The following is an 18,706-nucleotide window of genomic DNA, read 5'->3' as shown; positions in this document are numbered from 1 at the left end:
CAGTGTAGAAGCATTCCCCTTTCTCTGCACCGGTGCCAGCATCTGTTGGTTTTTAACTTCTTAATGATGGCCATCCTGACTGCAGTTAGGTGGTATCTCATTGTGGCTTTGATTTGCATTTCTCTGATAATTAGTGAAGCTGAGCATTTTTTCATGTATCTCTTGACTGCTTGTATATCTTCTTTTGAAAATTGTCTTTCATGTCCATTGCCCATTTTTTAATAGGGTTGTTTGTATTTTTCCTTTTAGCTCAATGAAGTTTCTTGTAGATCCTTGATTAAGTCTTTGTCAGATACATTATTAGCAAATATACTTTCCTCGTTCTATGGATTGTCTCCCTATTCTTTTGATGGTTTCTTTTAGTTCTTTTGCATGATAAGCCAGTAGCTTTCTCACTAAATTATATTGTATACAAATTCTGTAAAATGTTTTTTGGTTTAATGTTATTGCAGCTAGCATTGTAGTTGTAATGTTAATTACAATATTATTTTTTCTTGCTACTATTATAATACTCATGTTACGAGTCTATTTAAGCTCTTTTCATATATGGATGGCTAATATCTAAATTTGTTAAAAACACACTATGTGCCTGCATTGTGCTGAATACCTCACAAACATGTCAATTAAAGTTGGAACATTCCTAGAAGAGAGTACTTTTATTTTCCTTCAGTTTGCATCTGAGAGCACTGAAGATTAGAGTCATTAGGTACTTGAACAAAACCACACAAGTGTAGATTTAAACAGGCAGTCTGACTCCGGAATCCAAATTCCTAATGTCTACATTATGTTGTATACTGCTATAGAATTTCTGTTCATAACCTGTCTCTTCACCACCTTCACATCATTTTCTCCATTCATTCTTCCATTCACAAAGTTAGAGTTAGATAGCCTTGCCAAATCATTTCAAACATAGCCATTCTGGATATTCTGCTGCTGAGACAGCAAATGATAACATTTGGGCTAAAATATCTTCCCTGTTACTTCTACTCAACTTCTTGCTCACCTTTATGTTTTAAGCTTTTTCTGCAGGTTTTCATGCAGTCCTTAACTAAACAGAATCAATGCAGAATAAGGCCCATGGTAGATTTCTCAGTGAGTTCATTCTCATTGCCAAAACCTTGATTGTAATAAAATTTCAGAGTCTTTCAGAACCCCAGAGCACTAAAAACCTCACTGCTGCCAGGCTTGGTGGCTCAGCCTGTAATCCCACGCCTTTGGGAGGCTGAGGTGAGTGGATTGCCTGAGCCCGCGAGTTCGAGACCCGCCTGGGCAGCGAGACCTCATCTCTACAATAAATTAAAAAATCAGCCGGGCATGGTAGCGCATGCCTGTAATTCCGGCTATTCGGAAGGCTGAGGCGGAAGGATCACTGGAGCCCAGCAGGTCGAGGTCGAGGCTGCAGTGGCCGGGAGCCCAGGATAGCAAAATCTATGGATGCTCAAGTCTTTTATATAAAATGACAGAGTATTTGCATATAATCTGCACACATCCTCTTTTATACTTTAAGTCATCTCTGGATTACTTATAATGCCTAACACAATGCAAATATTATGCAAATAATTGTTATACTATATTTTTTTATAATATAGTATAATAGTATAATAATGGCAAGAAAAAAACTGTACATTTTTAGTACAGATACATTTTTTAAATCTGTGTTTGGTTGAACTTGTGGATGTGGAACCCATGGAAATGTACATATGCATATATGTGTCTATTTATTTCCTTAAATTCAACATTATCTGACTCTTTATTCCACCAGAATTTCCATTCTATTTCATATGGAGTATACTTTACTTCCTTTTCTCATGATGATAGTAGAATACTGAAGTTGACATTATGCTAAGAAAAGAGGAAAAGGAGGTTTCATTTCCAGCCTATCATACTTGTTGCTGTGTTTTTGAAACCAATGTCTTTTGGAGTCTGGAGTCCCCCTACATCCATGTCTCTGTGTCAGGTACCTGAGCAAACAGTTTAACATAAAACAAAAGCAAATAAAAATCTCTTAATTTCTCAGATTATTCTGCTCTTGCCTTACTTGACTAAACTGGATAGTAGCTTAATATAATAATTAACAACCCATGTTCAAAACATACATATAAATTGATAACACTATGACTTTTGGTAACTGACTTAGAATAATACTATATATGCTATTTTGGGTAAGTGAGATCATATAAAACAATGTATGTTATTAAATAATAATAAGTTATAAAGGTTTGCTTTTAACGGTGCCTGGTACTTCACAAGTATTCAATTGATTTCAATTATTATTATTATTAATAACTGCTTAAAACTAAAAGAGAATTAAAGGAAAAACTCTATGGAGAACAAGAAGACATTAATATTGGAAAACCGTTGGTTCGTAAGTAAATGATGTAGAAGACCACCTTATTAGCATTGTAATTTCAATCATATCAACTTGACAGAACAACTTTATGAAAGGAAACACGTAGAGTGACTCAAAAGAAAGGTGGCACTTATCCAGACAATCAGATTATTTTACTAGCAATGTTAGTCAATAAATGAGATCTCATGTCAATAACAGATCTTTCTCACATTCGATATTTTGTTTGACCACAGAAGTACTTCCTAACACTTATGAAAGGTTATTCCTCTCTTTGCATGAGGAAGTAAAAGCATTTGTAGAGATATATGTTAATAAAACTTACAACTTTGTGCATCTTGTGGCAAAGGAGGCCTGCCTTATTTATTCCATTCTAGGTTCAGTAGGGGTTGTTGTTTCATTTCACCAACAAAAATGAAGCAAGTGATAGGTTCCCCTGCCTACTGGCATTCAATATAGTTACAGAGTACCACACTGGGGCCTCTAGGCAACTATTAATCTTTGATATTATCTTTAGGAGATTGATTTACAAAACTCTGGAATATTATTAATATTTTTTTAAAAATCCTCAGGGACAGTTTCTTTATAAAGCGTGATGAGTAACTATATCTCTGGAAAAGCACTATATTCAAACTGAAAAATAGTAATAAATAATATTTATCCCAGAAAGTTGAGTTGTTGCCCACACAGAAATAATTTATAGTATTCTTTAGTTTAGTAGTCAGTTTTGGTTGAAAATATTCATCATTGGTCCAGGGACTCAAAAGAGAAAGAAAAAAATGTGAAATAACAAAGAAACATGCTAAGTCTGTATATTGAGTGGTTTGTTGAACATCAACCAAGCAGCATAAATGAAAAGAGAATGTTATTTAACTTCCTAAAATGAATTAACAAATTTCCCCTGAAATTGTTATTAACCCCTGACAGCTTATACCAAGTAGAGCAGATAACTGATCTAGCAGAATTTTTTCAAGGAAAGTTTACTTGCAGAGAAACAAAAATACAGTAATCACTCCTTTATTAGCTATATTATAATGTAATCCCAAGTTGTTGGATCAAAGAAGATAAATTCTCAGTAAAGCTCTTTTGTCTCATCAGGGTTTATTGATGGCAATTGGGAGTCTACTTAGGAAAAGGACTTGCCTCAAGAACTTCCAAAACAATTTCCTGATTTGAATGGCAAGTTTAAACAAAAGGACGAATCTTTTGAGTGATAGGGTTGGGAGTTAAAATCCAAACACAGACATGTGTAGATGTTAATATCTGGTGTAAAAAGATTCATATACAAAACATTTTAATTCAGTTCAGAAGAAACATTTTTCAAAGCCTGGTTTCTTCATAGATGAAAACAATGTTACATAGAAGTGGTAAAAGCAGGAACATTTTTATTGTTTCTTATCCTAAAGTATTCAGTCTTTCACCAAAAATTTGATGTCATTGGGATTTTCATATTTCAGGTTTCCCTTTATCAAGTTAAGGAAGTCCGTTTCTCTCACTCATTTGTTGAGTGTTTTTGCATAAAGGGTATTGGAATTTGTCAAATATTTTTTTCTGTGATGATCATATAATTATTCACCTTAATTCTATGGAAATTATTTATTAATTGATTGATTTTCATTTGTTGAACCAAATTTACATTCCCATGGTAACTCCTACCTGATCACTGTTTCTTTCTTTCTATATAAAATTGTATATTTTCTCATAAAAGGTATTGATCTGTAGTTTTTTTCCTTGTGTTTTTTGTACTATGGTAATACTGACCTCATAGAATAAAATGCACAGTGTTCATTTCTGTTTTTAAATAATTATTTGTAAATAATTTATATTATTGCTCATTTAAATATTAGAATTTACCAGTGAGATCATCTGGACTAGGACTAACTCTGTCAGGAATTTAAAAATTACTAATTCAATTTGTTTACTTGTTTTAGGTCTATTCAGATTTTCTATTTCTTCTTTGTAGGTGTGGAAGTCTGTGCCTTTGTAGGAATTGTTTAATGTCATCTAAATTATCTCATTTATTGGCATTCAGTTATTAAAAAAATATTCTTTTTTATTTATTTGTGGTAATTAGCAATATCTCATCTGATTTTAGTAGTTTTAGTCTTATCTGTCTTTTGTTAGTTAATATACTAAAAGGTTTTCAATTTTGTTGATATTTTCAAAGGGCCAGCTTTTTATTTCATTTGCCTTCCTCTATAATTATTATATTCTCTAATTATTCAAGTTCTGCTCTAATTTTTGTCATGTCCTTTCTTCTGCTGGTTTAAATTTAACTTGTCCCTTTTTCTCAGTAGTGTAATCTGAAAGTTATCAATTTGATAAATTTCTTCACTTTTAATTGTAAGTATTTACAGCCATAAATTTCCCTCTAAGTACTGCTTTAGTTTCATCTCAGAAGTTTTTAAGATGTGTTTTTTCCATTTTAATTAATCTTAAAGTATTTCATATTTTTGTGATATCTTCATTAACTATTTTTTATATGAGTGTGTTCTTTAGTTTCTACAAATTTGCGTATTACTAAATTTATCTTATTTTAAATTACATTCCATTGTGACCTGTGTGCATATTTTGTACAATTAAAATTATTTACATTGATTGAGGCTTGTTTTATGTTCTAGAATATGGTCTTATACTGGAAAATACTCCATGTGCCCTAGAGAAGAAAGTGTACTTTGTTGCTACTGTTTGGAATTTTCTGTAACTATTGCTAAATCTGGTTAGTTTATAGTGCTGTAAATTTTTCCATTCTTTTTGTTTGTTTGTTTTCTGTCTAGTTCTATATTTTATTCAAAATAAAGTATGTCTCCAACAATTTTAAATATCTATTTCTTCCTTCAATTTGGCGATTTATTGTATCATGTATTTTTGTGCTTTCTTGTTAAATGCATATATGATCATAATTGCTAGATTTTTCTGATGATTGACCCTGTCATTATGATAAAATATTTCTTTTTATCTCAATTATATGTAGTTTTAAGGTTAATTTTGTTTAATATTAGTATACCTATTGCAATTTGCTATGGCTGCTATTACATTATGTATCTTTACCCATTCTTTTACTTTCAACCTATTTATATCTTTGAAAATAATGCATGTCTCCTAAAGATAGGTAGTTTTATCTCATTTTGTATTCAGACTGAGATCTCTGCTTTTTTGTTGTATTACTCAATCCATTCACATTGTTATAGATTGGATGCCTACTTTCCCCACAAATGTATATATTGAAGTCCTAACCCTAAATGTGATGGTATTTGAAGGTAAGTATGTTGGGAAATAATTAGATTTAAAAGAGGTCATGAGGGTGGGGTTACCATGTGATATAGTTTAGAAATTTGTCCTAAATTTCATGTTAAAATGCAATCCTCAAGGTTGGAAATGGCGTCTAGTTGGGGAGGTGGTTTGGGTCATGGGGTCACACTCACCATGAATGGTTTGGAGCTCTTCCTGAGGTAATGAATGAGCTCTTTCTCTACTAGTTCACATGCAAGCTTGTTTTTGCCACCTCTTTCTCTGTGTTTTTGCTTTCTCACATCATGTAACATGCTGATGCCCTCTTGCCATAATTGCAAAGCTTCCTGAGGTTTTACTAAAGGCATATACCAACACTATCTTTCTTGTACAGTCTTAGAACCATGAGGCAAAATAAAATTCTTTATAAATTATCCAGTTCAGATAATCTGTTATAGTAATGCAAAATGGGCAAAGACATCAGGATAGAATTAAGATCCTGATAAGAAGAAAAAGAAAAAACAGTGCTCTTTTTCTCTCTGTCATGTGAGGACACAGTGAGAAGGCAGGTATTTGCCAGGAAAAAACTCTCACTGGAAAGCCAAATAAACTTCCACCTTGATTTTGAATTTTCCGCCCTCCAAAACTTTGAGAAATAAATTTCTATTGTCATCAAATCTATACCATTTTTTTGAGTTAGAGTCTCACTCTGTCACCCAGACTGGAGTGCAGTAGCTGCTCCCAGCCACCGCAGCCTCGAACTGCTGGGCTCCGGTTATCCTTCCACCTCAGCCTTCCAAGTAGCCAGAATTACAGGCATGCGCTACCACTCCCGGCTGATTTTTGATTTATTGTAGAGATGAGGTCTCGCTACCCAGGCAGGTCTTGAACCCATGGGTTTAGGCAATCCACTCACCTCAGCCTCCCAAAGGCGAGGGATTACAGGCTGAGCTACCAAGTCCGGCATATGCCATTTTTTATAGCAGCCTGAGCTAATATGCACATTGAATGTTATTAAATATGCTAATATTGTTTGATTTACATCTGCCATTTTACTTTATTTCTGTGTGTTTCATATATCTATTGCTTTTCTTTTCCTTCCTTTCTGCTTCCTTTTGCATTACTTGAATATCTTTATTGTGATATTTTAATTCCTTTAATAATTACTTTATTGTATTTTTATAACATATTTTTAGTGACTGCTCTGGTAATACAAAATACATATCAATATATACTAATATACTTCATATTTGTACTAAATTCCAGTGAAATATGGAAATATTTCTCTATATCTAGCTTTCTTCTCCATTTTGTGCCATTAATGTTATACATTGTATACCTCTAAATGTTGTTCACCAAACAATACTTTGTTATAACTATTGCCCTATGTAATTTCATATTTTTCAGAGAAGTTTAAAGATAAAATTACAGTGTGTATATGTATATGGTTTATGTTAACTTTCTCATTGACTATTTCTATTTTCTTCATTTATTTTTGCAAATTCAAGTTACTATCTGATGTAATTTTATTACTTTAATACAGTTTAATTTTAATCTTCTTCTATTGTGCTGTTATTGCTAAATATATTAAATTTCAATATGTTATAGGTTTCACAATAAAATTATAAGCTTATTTTTATACAATTCATTGTTAATTCAGTTAAGAGGAATGGACAAGAAATGCGGAATTATATTGTCTTTTATAATTAAATATATAATTTTATTTACCAATACCCTTTTTTGGGGCAAATTTGATTTACAATTTGGGGTCCTGTGCTTTCAATCTGAAGAACCTTCTTTAGTATGATTTATAAGCGTTAATGATGTGAAAGGGAGAAACAGAGTTCTGCAGAAACAGAGCCTTCAGCACTCACTTTCAACAATGAATAGAACAAACAGAAAAAATGATCAATAAGGAAACTGGAAACTTAAGCCACACTAAAAACCAGTTTGAATTATTCTATATCTACAGAAAATGCCATGCAATAATAGAATACACATTATTCTCAAGCAAACTTGAGACATTCTCCTGAATAGACCACATGCTATGCATCAAATAAAGTTTTAAATTTAAAAAAGATTGGCATCAAGGTAAAACATAAAATAATTTCATAAATAATTTATAAATACTTCATAAATAGTGTATCTAAAAAGATAAGAAAATATAAATGTTCAAAGAGCTATCTTAGAGAGTGAGAAAACATACTCAATAGGGAAAGAAGATGATTTTTTGCCTCATTAAACGTTCATTTATAAGTCACAATCATGAATTTAAAGTGAATTCATTTTCCGCGGAAAGTAAGGATAAATTTGGGACAGATTCTATTTTGTGTTTTTAGCAATATTGAAGAATGCATGGTGCATGCAAAACAAAAGATGAAGAGAGAAAATGGAAAATAGAAGAATAAACTAAAAACAAAACTGATTGAGACAAACATAAATAGAAAGGAAGATAAGATAGTCTAGAAAACATAAATGTATTAATATAAAAAGTGTGGACATAGATACTATGATTTGAATATATCCCCCAAAGATTATGTCTTGAAAGCTTAATTGCCTTGTGGGAATATTAAGAGGTGGGATTTTTAAAAGTTATTAGGTCGTTAAAACTCTACCTTCATAAATAAATTAATGCCATTACAGTGAACATGGATTCGTTATCCAAAGAGCAGATAAATTTGGCCCCCATCTTGTCTCTCTGTCTCACATGCTCACTTGCTATGCAAAACCTTGCACTGTGAGATTACCCTAGACAGACACCACCATTATGCTCTTAGAATTCTCAATCTCCAGAACTGTGACCCCAATAAAATTCTTTCTTATATAAATTACCTAGTCCTTGGTATTCTATTATAGCAGGAGAAAATGGACTATGTAGAATTTGTAAGAAGTAGTATAAAACAAAATTCTTTAAAAGAAGATTTAAAAAGTTAAACATAGAGAAAACTTGAGAAGCTATTCTACAATGCAGAAGAAATGAAGATGATGAGAGATGAAGGATAGAAAATAGGAAGTCAATATAGAAAGTTGATGCTCCAGAAGAAAATAAAAATGACAAAGATATTAATTAAAGATGCAATGTGAGAATATTTTGTGGCCTGGAAAAAGATTCAAATATAAATATTGAAATAGTTTATCAGTTAATAGAAAAAATGACTTAAAATGTCAACTTTTAGTCACACATACACACACATCTAGTTGAGTATTTTTGAACATCAATGATAAAATGAAAAATGAATCTTATAAACACCAGAAACTTGACCTATAAAAAGGACAAGTCTGAATATCTTTAGAATTAATTACACAATATAAATCTTTAGAATATAACAGAGTAACATCTAAGATTTTAATTAAAAATTTGTCATTCAGATATTATACCTACCAATTGTAATTCACATCAAGTAATTTCAACAAAAAAAATTCCAATTTATTCAAAAGTCTAGTAAGCATACCATCCTTGTGTATTTCCTGGAAACGATACAAAAGAATACCTAGGGAGGTATTCAGATCAATACAAGAGATGAGTCAAAATAGAATTAAGATATTGATTATAAGAATTAAAAGAAAAAAGAAAAACTAAAAATTGCTCACAAATATTTAAATACAGAGACAAATAGCTTTAATAGCTTGAAATGCATAAAGTAATATTAATACGCACAACTTGTAGCCGGGCTTGGTGGCTCAGCCTGTAATTCCACGCCTTTGGGAGGCTGAGGTGAGTGGATTGCCTGAACCCGCAGGTCCGAGACCCGCCTGGGCAACAAGACCTCATCTCTACAATAAATCAAAAAATCAGCCAGGCGTGGTAGCGCATGCCTGTAATTCCAGCTACTTGGAAGGCTGAGATGAAAGGATCGCCGGAGCCCAGCAGGTCAAGGCTGCAGTGGCCGGGAGCGGCCACTGCACTCCAGTCTGGGCGACAGAGTGAGACTCCAACTCAAAAAAAAAAAAAAAAGCACAACTTGTAAATAATAAATTGGGTTTCAATGAAAGCTGACCCCTGAAATAACAAGCAGTTGTAATTCAATAACTATTTTTCTTGACATAAATAATTTAAAAATTAGATATAACAAATAATAAATGAAAAAGAGAATATATACTTTGTAAATAATAAAAGAAAAAGAATTTCTGGCAAGATGGTGACAGGAGAGGTTAGACTGTAAGAATCTCCACAAAGGCAAGTGTCTATAAAGACCTTCTGCATGACTGAAATCGCCCACCACTTTGAGATTAGAGTTGTGGGTGTGCAGGATCATCTGTTGTTCTTGGGGCTTTCCTGAGAAAAGGCTATGGAATCCAGATGATTCTCCCCAGCTGGTGCCTGGACCAAACCACCTCCTGTGACAACAGAGTGGCAGGAGCCTCAATTCTGTGGACAGAGCAGGTCAGGGAGAGGTGGACAGGAGCCCCACCACCAGCAAACACATGTCAGATCTGAATGGGAGACTTGACAACAGCAGCCTTAAGCCAGTTGAGTCCAGATCTGATCCACCCTCCTCCCACAGTAGTCTGTGGGGCATCTAACTCACACTAAGAGCATCCTATCAGGCTCTGCAGAGAACAGAGGGGGGGGGGGCTGAAGATCAGGGCTAAAAGGAAGTTGGGCTATTGCCTTGTTAGACTCTGGTGTGACCATGTGCTCTTTGAACTAAGGTTGGCACCATGCTTTCTGCCTTTGGCTCCCTCCTCTAATGTGGGAAGGTGAATCTCCTCTTTCTCACTCTCTAATTTACTTTCTAAATAAACTGTATTCTCTAATCTAACCTCTGTGCTTGCCTCTGAGTGTCGGCCCCCTTTCCAATCTGTGAAAGATGAATAATAAACTTATTTCTGTTTTCAAAAAAAAAAAAGAAAGAAAAAAGAAAAGGAAGTTGAAGTTATGGGAACAGCCTCAGAGTGAGTTTTGTTTTTGTTTGTTTTGCTTTTTTTGTTTTAGATTTTTTTCTTGTCCTCTTCTCTCTTTCTTTCTGTTTTTGATTATGTTCTTGCACTTACTTTGTTTCTGCTATTTTATTGATTTTTTAAAGACTTCCTGTTTGTTTATGGATATTTTTGAGGGAGAGTGCAGCAATAGGGTTTTTTGTGAGTTTGTATGTTTGTAAGATTGTCTGTATATTTTTGTTTTTAAAATTTTTTCTGTCTTTGTGTCTCTTTTAATTTGTTAGTTGATATACCTGTCTGTTTTCCCTCTTATTCCTCTCTCATACCACCTTTCTCTCTTCCCCACCTTCCTTTTTCTATTGTTTTACTTTTTAGTATATAATTTCGCTTTTGGGGAGCAAACCCAAGCCCCCACTGCATGGATCGATTGTAAGGCAGTGGAAAGTGAGTTCCAGGGGCCCACACACCTGTCAGTGGATATTGGGATCTGCAGATCGTTTTCTGAATCACAGCTCCCTCCTCAATTAAACCTTAAAACTGCAAAAAAAAAGTACAGTCCTCAACCCACAGTACAGGCTCAGAATTGAACAAAGTCAGAGAATTCACATAAGGAAGACTAGAATATTTAACAAACAGAAGTGAAAGCTTCGCCCCCATTCCTGAACAACATGATTAAAGAAGACATACAAAAGGGGAAGAAAAATCTACACAAATGAAGAAAAATCAAAAGAAAAATATGAGTCTAACACAGACCTCTGGGAGGTCAGCCACTGAGAATATGGACTTCAGAATGCAAACGATGAAGAACCCCCAGAATGACTGGTCAAACCCAGATATCAAGACATTAATAGAGAGTATAAATACAACTGAAGAGAGACAAGAGGAAAGAATGAAGGAGTTGATAACTAAGATAACAGAAAAAAAAAACCAATACAATGAATGAAATAAATAAACTGATATGCATGGAAAGTGGAATTAAACAAGCAGAAGAAAGAATCTCAGAGCTAGAAGACCAAAATATAGAATTAACCCAAACTGTTAAAAACATAGAAAAGAAGCTTAAAAAGACAGAACAAAACCACCAAGAGATGAGTAATTATTTCAAGAGACCAAATCTAAGACTAATTGGAATTCCTGAGTCAGATAGAGAGACAGAGACCATCCTGGAATAAACTTGCCATGAAATTATTCAAGAAAATTTTCCTCATCTCATAAGTGGCATAACCATTCAAACAAGAGATTCAAAGAACCCCTGCAAAACAAAAAATGAGAAGACTAACTCATAGACAAATAGTAATTTGCCTACACAACGTAAGTATAAAAGAAAAAATCTTAAAGGCAGCAAGAGACAAGAGTCAGACTACCTACTGGCAAGACCGATTAGAATAGCAGAAGATTTATCCACAGAAACATTTGAGGCTAGGAGAGGTTGGAGCCAAATCTTCAAAGTTTCCAAAGATAAACAATTTCAACCAAGGATTATCTACTCAGCTAAGTTAAGTGTCATCAGTGATGGAGAATTAAAATCCTTCCTAGACATTCAATCTCTAAGAGCTTATGTTGCCTCCAGACCAGCTGTCCAAGAAACACTTAAGAAAGTACTAAACACAGAAGAAAGGAAAAAAGAACTACAACGCCCTTCACAAGAATGCAGGGAAAAGATTGAAAGCACACATGAAACAACCCAAAAATACAAAGAAAGGCAACAAACAAACACACAGAAGCAACAGCAACAAAATCTATAAGAACCTCATGACAGGAATAAACTCTCACATCTCAATAATTTTCCTGAATATGAATGGACTGAATGCACCACTGAAAAGATGTAGATTGGCAAAATAGATAAAATATCATGCAGCAGCAGAATATTTTCTCCAAGAGACTCATCTCATGAGAAAGAACACTCACAGATTCAAAATAAGAGGATGGGAAACAAAATTTCAGGCAAACAAAACACAAAAGAAAGCAGGAGTTGTGATCTCAATATCAGACAAAATACACTTTAAGCTATCAAAGATTTAACAATATACAAAAGGTCACTGTATAACGATAAAAGGTTCAACCCAACCATAAGAAATATCCTCCTAAACATATATGAACTCAACATAGGAGCACCAGCATTCATAAAGTAGCTTCTAGATAAGCTTTAAAAAGATATTGATTCTAACACTATCATAGCTTAGGACTTAAAAACCCCACTCACAAACCTAGAAAGATCATCAAGAAAAAAGAAATCAAGAAGGGGATCTAGAACCTAAATGTGACTCTTTATCAAATGGACTTAATTGATAACTACAGAACACTCCACCCAATAGCCATACAATGTACATCATACCCATCAACACATGGAACATACTCGAAGATTGACCACATCCTCAGCCATAAATCAAGCATAAATAAATTCTATATAATTGAAATACTGCTATGACCCTCTGAGACCACAGTGCAAAAATAAATAAATATCAGCCAGGCTCATTGGCACAGCCTGTATTCCCATGCTTTGGGAGGTCAAGGTGAGTGAATTGCCTGAGCCCACAGGTTCAAGACCCGCCTGGGCAACATGGTGAGACTACATCTCTACAATAAATCAAAAAAATTAGCTGAGCATGGTAGCGCACACCTGTAATTTCAGCTACTTGGAAGGTTGAGGCAGAAGGATCACCGGAGCCCAGCAGGTCAAGGCTGCAGTGGCTGGGAGCAGCCACTGTGCTCCAGTCTGGGCAACTGAGTGAGACTCCAACTCAAAAATAAATAAATAAAAATAAATAAATAAATATCAACAACAGAAAAGTTTCCTCAAAACCCACAAAGACATGGACACTAAGCAGCATGATGCAAAACAACTTCTGGGTCAACATGGAAATCAAAACAGACATGAAAAGATACCTGGAGACAAATGAAAATGAAGAAACATCTTACCAAAACCTCTGGGATGCCATGCAAACAATACTAAGAATGGAATTCATATCTATATGAACACACGTGAATAAAAAAGAGAGATCACAAATTAACAGTCTAAAAAATCACCTATGGAAACTGGAAAAGCAAGGCCACCAAAGCACTAACTTCAGCAGAATAATTCAGATCACCAAAATTAAAGCCCATATGCAGGACATAAAGGCATAAAGATAATACAAAAAATCAATGAAGCAAAAAACTGGTTCTTTGAAAGGATAAACAAGATTGATGGACCCCCAGATATAATGACCAAGAAAAAGAGAGGAAAAGCACAAACAAACACACCCAGAAATGTAGAAGATGAATTCACAATTGAACCCAAAGAAATACAAAAGATTATCAGAGACTACTGTGTACACTTGTATGGAAACAAACTTAAAAACCTAAAGGAAATGGAGACTTTGTGACATTGCACAACCTCCCCAGGTTGAAATAAGAGTCCCTAAATAGACAATAACAATCCAGTAAATGGACTATGTCATAAGAAAACTACCTCCAAAAGACAAACAAACAAAAAAACCCTGGGTCAGATGGCTTTCCAGCAGAATTCTACAAAACATACAAGGAGTAACTGATACCAATCCTATTGAAAGTATTCCAGGCAATTGATAAAGATGGAATTCTCCCCAAATCATTTTATGAAAGTATCATCACCCTGATACCCAAACCTGGTAAAGATCCCACAAAGAAAGATAATTATAGGGCAATATCCTCGATTAACATAGATGCTAAAATTCTAAACAAGATCCTTAGATCCTAGTAAACTGGATCCAACAACACATCTCAAAAACCGTCCTCATGACCAAGTAGCCTTCATCCTTAGAATGCAGAGCTGGTTCAACATTCACAGCACCTTAAACATAATTAAAGACATCAACAGATGCAAAAACAAAAACCGCATGATTATATCATTAGATGCTGAAAAAGCTTTTGACAAAATCCAGCACCTCTTGACAAAAACCCTCAAACATCTAGGTATAGATGGAACATACCTCAAAATAGGAAGAGCCATTTATGTGAAATCCACACTCAACATACTGCTAAACAGACAGGAATTGGAAACATTTATTCTGAAAACCAGAACAAAGCAAGGATACACACTCTCACTCCTCCTTTTTTTTTTGAGTTGGTGTCTCACTCTGTCACCCAGACTAGAGTGCAGTGGCCGCTCCCAGTCACCACAGCCTCGACCTGCTGGGCTCTGGCAGTCCTTCAGCCTCAGCCTTCCAAGTAGCCAGAATTACAGGTATGTGCTACCACGCCCAGCTGATTTTTTGATTTATTGTAGAGATGAGGTCTTGCTGCCTAGGCGGGTCTCGAACCCGCGGGTTCAGGCAATCCACTCACCTCAACCTCCCAAAGGCGTGGGATTACAGGCTGAGCCACTGAGCCCGGCTCTCCTTTTCAACATAGTTTTGGAAGTCCTAGCCAGAGCAATCAGACAAGAGAAGGAGATCAGGGGTATCCAAACTGGAGAAGAGAAAGTCAAGTTATCCCTCTTTGCAGACTACATAATTCCATACCTTGAAGCCCCAAGAGAATCTGTCAAGAACCTCCTTGGACTGATAAAGTATTTTTGAAAAGGTTCAGGGTATAAAATAAATGTGCAAAGGACAGTCACATTTCTACACATCAAGAATAAATAAACAGAAACCCAAATAAAACACACAATCCCATTCACAATAGACACACACACACACACAAATCAAATACGTTGGCATCTTCCTAACCAGAAAAATCAAAAATCTTTACAATGAAAACTACAAAGAAATTAAGGATGACACCAAAAAAATGGAAAAATATTCCATACTCATGGATTAGAAGAACCAATATTGTTAAGATGTCCATCCTACCCAAGGCAATCCACTGTTTTATCTCAATGCCCATTAAATTACCAGCAGCATTCTTCTCAGAGCTGGAAATGACAAAACAGGAATTCATATGGAAACATTAACAACCAATAATTGCCTAAACACTCTTCAGGAAAAAAAAGTGGGAAGTATCACACTCCCAGACTTTAAACTTTATTATTAAGCTACAATAATCAAAATAGCCTTGTATTGGTAAAGAACTGACATAGAGACTATTGGAACAGGATAGAGATTCCAGAAGCAAAACCTCAATTGCTCAACTAACTCATCTTTGACAAAACCTCCCATACCAACCACTGAGGGGAGGAGAACTTATTCAAAAAATGGTGCTGGGAAAACTGGCTGACCACATGCAGAAGATTAAAACAAGTCCCCTACCTATCCCAATACACAAAAATCAACTCTAAATGGATCAAATAGCTAAACGTAAAACCTCAGACAATAAGAACCTTAGAAAATGCAGATGACACCATTATGAAATTGGAACTGGTAACCAATTATTTACCAAATCCCCAAGTGTCCGTGCCATAAGAGATAACATAGCCAAGTGGGACCTCATCAAACTGACAATCTCTACAAAGCCAAGAAACCATCAAGAGAGTGGGGAGACAGCACACAGACTGGGAAAAAATATTTACCAAATGTATGTATGACAACGGCCTAACATCTAGGATCTACAAGAAACTCAAGTGTGCCAAAAAAATCCCCATTAGAAAGTGGGCAGAAGATATGAAGAGACACTTCTCCAAAGTAGGCATACGAGCAGCCAATAGACACATGAAAAAATGCTCAGCCTCCCTAGTCATCAAATAAATTCAAATTAAAACTATACTGGGATACCACCTAACTCCAGTTAGGATGGGCATCTTCAACAACTGAAAAAACAACAAATGGTGGAGAGGATGTGGGGTAAGGGAATATATCTATACTGTTGGTGAAAATGTAAATTAATACAACCACTAAAACAGTTTAGCAATTCCTTAAAGTTCTAAAAATTGATTTTTCATACAATACTGTAATCCCCTTACTGGGAATATACCTGGAGGATCTCAAATCACTCTTTGAAAAAGATACCTGCAGGAGAAGGGGCAAGATGACTATGGGACAAGACACTGTGAAAGTCACCACAAAATGTGGCTGCTGCAGCTGATTACACATGACGCCATCACTGCCACCACTACCTCTGCAAAAGGTGGCTGCTGCAGCCAGTCCCACACAATGCACTGCTGCCACCACACTCTCCACCTCCACAAAAGGTGCTGCAGCTGGTCTCATACATTGCACCACCATCACAGCCCTCGGCTCCCTCCCCACCCCAAGCCATCCCGCAGTGGCAAGACCAGAGAACAGCTGGAGACTGGATTCCAACTGGTGGAGAGAGAAGGTCGGAGGAGGCCTATGCCTGGTAAAGAGGTGCCCACCACAGCCCTTTTCTCTGTATCAGTACTAGGCAGATACCTGCATCAGGCCTCTCAGCTCCACACAACTAGCCCAGCCTCCAACATGGGATCTAACGTAATCACATAAAATGAGGAGAGACAGAAGCCCCACCCCCATGATAGATCAGACACAGACAGGTCAGATCTGAGTGGCAGACCTGACAGGCAGCAAGCTGACTGTGTCCAGATCTGATCTTTCCACTGCAGCCCTGTGACATCTAGCCCTAGTGGTGAGCAACCCTACCAGCCTGTGATGAGAGCTAGAGATCAGAGCTGAAAGGATGTTGGGCTCACAGGAATAATCTCAGAACAAGCTTGATTGATTGTTTTTACTTTTTAAATTTTTATTATTTGTCCATTTGTTTTACTCATTTTTATTTGTCTAATGTTTTACTTTTTTATCTTTTTTCTCTCTTCTGTTTTTGATAACATTTTTACACTTGCCTTGTTTCTGTTATTACAATTTCTCTTCTTTTTTCTTTAGATCTCCTGTTTGTATAAGGGAATTGTATATCAGTCGGTAGATTGGTTGACTTGTGTGTTTGTATGATTGTCTGTATGGTTTAGTTTTTTTTACTTTTCTCTGTCTTTCTGTTCCTTTCATTTGTTAGTCAATACATTTGCCTGTAATCCCTTTTACTCTTCTCTCTTCCCACCCCCTCCTTCCCTGTTCCATTTTATCCTTTTTCTTACCTCATTTTGCTTTCAGGGAGCAAACATAGACCTGCACTGCATGAACAGATTTCAAGGCAGTGGGAAGGGGATCCCAGAATACCCATGCACCTGTCAGTGGATACTGGGATCTGTAGATACATTTTGAGTCACAGCTCCTCCCTCAATTAAATCTCAAAAATACAAAAAAGTATCGCCCCCAACCCGCAGTCCAGTCTCGGAATTGAACAAAGCTAGAGGATTCACATAAGGAAAAATAGAAGATTGAGCAAACAGAAGTAAAAGCAATACCACCATCTCTGAACAACAGAATTAAAGAAGAGAGGGTAAAAGTGGGGAGGAAAATCTACACAAATGCAGAAAAACCAAAAGAATAATATGGGTATCACATAGATGCCTGGGAGGTCAGACACCAAGAAATCAGACTTCGGAATGCAAACAATGAAGACCCCCTGGAATGATGGGTCACATACTGCAAACCCAGACATCAAGACATTAATAGAGAGAATAAAAGAATTGAGGAAAGACTAAAGGAAAATAGGAAGGAGTTGATAACTGAGATAACAGCAGTAAAGAATACTGTGGTTGAAATAAATAACAAACTAATAGACATGGAAAGTAGAATTAGCCAAGCAGAAGAAAGGATCTCAGAGCTTGAAGACCAAAATATGGAAGTAACTCGAACTGTCAAAACATAGAAAAGAAGCTTAAAAAGACAGAAGGAACCCTTGCAGAGATGAGCAATTATTTTGAGAATCTGAACCTAGGAGTTATTGGACTACTTGAGGCAGAAAGAGAACAGAGACCACCCTGGAACAAACATTCCATGAAATCATTCAAGAAAACTTCCCTCATCTCATCAGTGATGCAAAAATTCTAACACAACAGATCCAGAGAACCCCTGAAAGAAAACAAATGAGATGACCAACTCCCAGACACATAATAATTCACCTAAACAAAGTAGGTAAAAAGAAAAAAATCCTAAAGGCAGCAAGAGAAAAAGGTCAGAATACCTACCAAGGAAGACTGATTAGAATAGCAGCAGATTTATCTATAGAAACACTTCAGGCTAGGAGATCATGGAGCCCAATCTTCAAAGTTCTCAAAGATAATCAATTTCAACCAAGAATAAGCTACCCTGCTAAACTAAGCTTCATCAGTGAGGGAGAAGTAAAATCCTTCCTAGACATTCAGTCCCTAAGAACTTATGCTGCCTCTAGACCACCTCTACAAGAAACACTTAAGAAAGTATTAAATACAGAAGAAAGGAAAAAAAGAATGACAACAGTCTTCACAAGAGTGCAGGA

The sequence above is a fragment of the Carlito syrichta genome, unplaced genomic scaffold, assembly GCF_000164805.1.
Source record: "Carlito syrichta isolate Samal-C Ts95f unplaced genomic scaffold, Tarsius_syrichta-2.0.1 Scaffold316235, whole genome shotgun sequence".
Taxonomy (NCBI): Eukaryota; Metazoa; Chordata; class Mammalia; order Primates; family Tarsiidae; genus Carlito; species Carlito syrichta.
This window is presented reverse-complemented; position numbering follows the sequence as displayed.